Genomic DNA, 5,557 nt, shown 5'->3' with positions numbered 1-5,557 from the left:
CACTCCCCATTGGCCTCCACAGAGTAGAATGCACTTTTTTTATCTGCCAGGGCGCAGCCAGGCCCATTAATGGTGACCTTGTGAGTTGGGGCTTTGCACCTCTGCGATGCACGGATAGGGTGCCGGGCATCCCGCCTAATCGAATAGCAGGGGCTTGTAATAGGATGCTGACTAGGCACGGTGCCGCATGTGTGTGAATTGCACCCTACTCCAAGTTTCATCTGTGTGCAGTTTTAGTGCTAGGCAGTTGCTCCTCCAGTGAGAGGGGATGAGAGTGATTGTTCATCAGCATTCCGCACCTGTGCTACCTACTTCTAACAAAAGGGGGCCGGCTGGTGTGCATTTTTATTGAAATCTTGGCTGGTAAGTACCATTGCCTTTTGCTATTTTTTATATAAAGTTATATACTTTTTCAATTTTTGTTTTTTAATAAACATCTCCTCAAATACCCCCATGAATAGATTTGCGTAGGTTGGTGCGACCTTTGAACCCATCGCAGTGCCTCGTGTCTAATGGTAATGTTCACCTTCAAATGTAAAATAATTATTTTTTTAAAATAAAGGATAGCCCTGTATAGATGAATTATTTTTGTCTACTGGACAATCTGACATCCGTCAATTTTTTTTTGAAACATGTCAATCTGATATGATATATTTGAATATAAAGATGATACATCTAAAGTGAGAAAAGCATAATTCGGTTCCCATTGTATCACTTGTAGAAGTGGAGTTAGATGTGTAGAATCTTTTAGATGGCTAGGTAATTTTGACACATGATCCTGCATTATTTTGTCAATATATTCTGACAGATTGCTAGTCAGAGATCCAATGCCTGATACTATAGGTCTCCCAGGGGGACTGGTAAGACTCTTATGGATTTTTGGAAGGTGATAAAAGAAGGGAGTAGTGGGATTTTTGATTGAGAAACTTTTTTTCTTTTAGATTTAATATATTTTCCTCCATTGCTCTGTTGATCAAATTATTATATATTACTATCACTTTAGGTAAAGGGTCTGAAGGAATTTTCCGATAGTATTATACTTCTGATATTATTCTGCATACTTCTTTGCAATAATCTGTGCAGTTTTGTATTACTATACCCCCTTTATCAGCAGCTCTAATGACTAAGTTGTCATTATTACATAAGGATTGTAGGGCTTTCTTCTCAGATATTGAAAGATTATTTTTATTTTTTGTGGTGGACCTCCTTTAATTGTAAGTTCTTTTAATTTATCAAGAACTATATCATGGAAGGTGCTAATGTGATGTCCCTTACTCTCTATTGGATAACAATTGGATTTTGTTTTTACATTCACATGAAATTGGAAAACAGTTTGTGATAAAGAAAGAACAGGCTGTTCTCGCACTTTTATTGTAAAATGTCTTCTCAGTGTAATTTTCCTCGTAAATACCTAAAGATTTAAAAAAAAGATCAAAGTCTTTGGGTTTGTTTGTGGGACAAAAGGAAAGTTCTTTTGATAATATTAATTTCTCATCATTTGATAAAAGGTAGTCGACAGATTAAAACATTTGTGGGTATTATTGTTTGGGGCTTGGAGTAGGTTTATTTTCCCTCTTTTCTTTTTTTTTCTTCTTCCTCCTCACGTTCTTCTAGTAGTTTTTTTTCTTTTCCCTGGTTTGGGGGAGAAGTATTGGCTAATTGCCCTTTCTTGGGAGATATAGCCCGGGGTAAAAAAGATACCAGACCTTTAGTACCAGTTGTGGTATTTTCCACTATAAGGCTATGTGCCCACGATGCAGAAATGCTCAGGATTTTTTCCTGAGCGTTTCTGCATCTCCCTGGCAGAAAAAAATGCATGCGGATTGTACATGTGGATTGTGCATGCAGATTGTACATGCGGATTGTACATGCGGATTGTGCATGTGGATTGTACATGCGGATTGTACATGCGTTTTCCTGCCAGGGACATGCGGATGTGACGCGTTCTTCACATGCATTTCCGCTTGCGGGTTGACAAGCGCTTTCCAAGCGATCAGCATCACTTGGAAAGTGCTTGTCAACTTGGTCACACTATATAAATCCATGCAAACAGCATGGATTTATATACTGTGACCCGAGAGAATGTCAAAAAATAAAAAAATAAATCTTTACTTACCCTCCGATGGCCCGCGCTGGCTTGCTTCACCGTCCCGGCTGCGGTACACTGAAGGACCTGCCGACGTCAGCGTCGCATGACCCGTCACATGACTCTGACGTCAGCGCAGGTCCTTCATTCCATCGCGAACTGCTGCCAAGCAAGGAGAAGCGCACCGCGGGCCGCCAGAAGGTAAGTATATATATTATTATTTTATTCTTTTTTTTACAGTTTTCAATGGTACCCACGTCCGGAGGAGAGTCTCCTCTTCTCTAGACCTGGGTACCATCCACACATTAGAACGCATGGAATGCGCATCTACTTATGCAGTGATGCGTAATCCATGCGGTCTAATGCAAGTCAATGGCGGCAAAAACGCAGCACTTCCGCAAAATAATTGGTAGTGCTGCGTTTTTTTCCGCAATGATAATCCGCAGCGGAAATTTTCATAGCATGTGCACAGCACATGCGGATTATCATTGGGGAACATGGCAGGCCTTCTACCATGCATTTTTTAAGCGTTTTTGCCGCTGCGGAAACGCTTAAAAAACGCATTGTGGGCACACAGCCTAATAGTGTGACGATACAGAGTAAAATCTTAATAAGCCAGATTAGATTTGTTAAGTCAAGAGAATACACTATTGTGTTTAAAGTACATTATTGTGTTTAAATTGTCTTGTACATGTTTGTGTATTTATAAATGTCAGATTAGTATTTGTCTAACCCTGATTGCGGTCTCCTCTTGGAAACAATGCTGTTTGCTAATATGCTAATTGTACTAAAAGCCAGCTTTTTACAACAGCCCAGTGATACCAACTATGTAAATAGATTAGCTCAATAATAACTGAGACCTGCACCATTACCTCTTACCTGTGCCTGATGACCTCACACAGAGATTAATATAAACAGGGATGTCTGTAGTCAGAAGCAAAGAGAAGCAGAAGGGACATGTGTTTTTTGTAGCAGTGAGTCTTGGGACAGAGAATCAAGGAACATCAGAAAGACTTTAGAAGGAGAATGAGAGACATCCTTCAGGACAATAGATGGATTGCATGGCATTATCCAAAGAGACACAGATTTGTATTCTACATGATTCTAGCCTAAGGGTACTGGCCCTGACTGAAAAGATTTGGATCTGCTCCATTAACCATTAGAGACCATGGATACTTTTGGGAAGTCTGGGAGAGGACGAAGAAGTCACTTGGCCCCATGGATATGTTGTTTTGGGGTTGCTAAGAGGGACCCACCGGTCGCTTAGAGCCCATGGAAACTCTCGGAGAGGCCAGGGTGGGACCCTTGGGTCTCCTGGTCCTGTACCTCGATGGACTGCTAGCTTTCTATGCTTGCCACTACCTCCTCTCTGTGGTGACCCACCAGAAGCGGGGGGGCAACTGGTTGAGGTAGTCGGCCCTGGAAGTCTCCAAAGTGGGAGCTGTTCAATCCCAAGCGGGCGGAGAAGGAAGGGTGAGACTGTGTAATGTTGTACCATCTTGGGTATATGCTGGGACTGTTCTGTGTGTTTATTGTCCACTTTGTGGTTCAATAAAGTATTGCCACGCTGTTTTACCATCACCCTGTGTTGTCTGAGTAGCGTTACACCCACGGAAGACCCCGGGTCTTCACAAATAGTATTGCTTGTTATTTTAGTAGAGGAAACAATGTCTGATGTAGTGTCATATATCGAGAGGTACAGTAGTGGAGTAGAAATGGGATCTGAGAATTTGATTAGAGCAAGAGATTCAATTTCCTTAGGTGGAATTAGACTTTTATTTAGTTTATTGCCACTAGTTGTCTCCGTTTTTCATTTTTACTTAGACAAGCTCTTTTCCTTTCTTCATTGATTCTATTTATATGTAGTCTAATGTTGTCTAGATGTTTTTTTGCATTAAAAACCAAAATGAAGGTAGAGGTTTTCCATTCAGAAGATGGAAGTAGTATATTTGAATTTTGTATAGGAGGAGTGTTTGTCAAATTTCTGCTCTTGCTCACTGTACTTTTTGTAGATTTAACTGTTGCAATTGATAAAGGTTCAATTCTTTGTGGTAGGACTATCTCAATTATTTTGTTATTTGTTATCTTCGGTTCAATCTTATTTTCATTTTTTTCAATATTTTTTTTTGTTTGTATCAATACATTCATTAGCCTTGTCCTTTAGTTGTATATGTAGAGAATTTTTAGATTTTTGCTCTATCACTCGGGGCACACTTTGTGTTTCTTTCTTTTTTATAATACGATAATCATCCCTGTCTCTTTGCCCACGGAAGATCCCAGGTCTTCACAGTCCTTAGCTAAAGATAGAACTTTTTCAGTTGCAGTTTTACACAATTGTGTTCTCTTTTTAGGGAAACATGTTAACATAATGTGCATACAATTATTTAAATTAGGGTCCCATTCAAGTGTAAACGTATTGTCATTAGGAAATGGAGAGGTATGTACCAACCTGAGGCCCCTCAGACATACTTTTTCATCCATATAGTTAAAAACCGGGCATCCAGACCAAAATGAAGTTCCTCTTTTAATGCATCTTTGAAGTGATAAAAAGTGTTTCTTAAAACGTTTGTGTCCTCCTCACTAAATGAGTTTGTAGAACTGTCCATGTCCATAATGAATCCACCTGTTTGTCCAATAGTTTCTAACATGAGCCGTTCCCTTGATGATAGTCGATTGTAAAAATATTCCATGATGTAGATATATAGATAATTCCCTCTGCTGCCGGGCTCTCATTTGACAATTGCCAGACCGGGAGACGGTTCCAAGGTATTGCTGCTGTATCCAAGAAAAAACACAAGGAGGAAGGTAGCGCAAATAGGGTCTTATCCAACAAACATTTAAGAGTATTTGTATCAGATTGTGCTAACCTGATCCATATTCTTTTCTTTGGTGTTTTAAGTTTGATGTTCAGTTGCTGCGGATCCATAGGTTTGTCAAAATTGATGAATATCAGGATCTGGAGAAATTTGTGGATACTTCCCGCGCTGCTGGTTTATTGAAGACGTCAATTCAGAAAGGTTTATTAAATATAATAATTGAATATGGAACATGCAGATCTCTCAGATGTTTTTTGATATCAATGAATCTGGCTCTTTGTCTCTGCACTTCTATAGAATAATCTGGAAAGATCGAGATTTTGGACCCATTGATAGTTACATCTGGGTGATCCCTTGCCTGTCGCAGGATAATATCTCTGTCCCGGTAAAACTTTAGCCAGCACAGGTCTTTGTGGAAGCCCAGGAGGAAGAGGATGGGTAGGCATCCTATGAGCTTGTTCTACAGCTTATAGGGGGTTAAGGTTTCAAGCCTGATTATTAATTTCAGCCAGTTTTCAAAGAATTCAGTAGGAAAGGAGCCTTCTATTTTTCCAGGCACACCAATAAGTGGTATATCATTGAGCCTTGACCTATTTTCAAGATCATCTGTTTCTGCCAGCAGTGCTGATATTTGCTGTGCTGCAAGCCAGCTCTC

This window comes from Phyllobates terribilis, unplaced genomic scaffold (assembly GCF_046119375.1).
Source record: "Phyllobates terribilis strain yellow unplaced genomic scaffold, ASM4611937v1 Scaffold_150__1_contigs__length_4496277, whole genome shotgun sequence".
Lineage (NCBI taxonomy): Eukaryota > Metazoa > Chordata > Amphibia > Anura > Dendrobatidae > Phyllobates > Phyllobates terribilis.
This window is presented reverse-complemented; position numbering follows the sequence as displayed.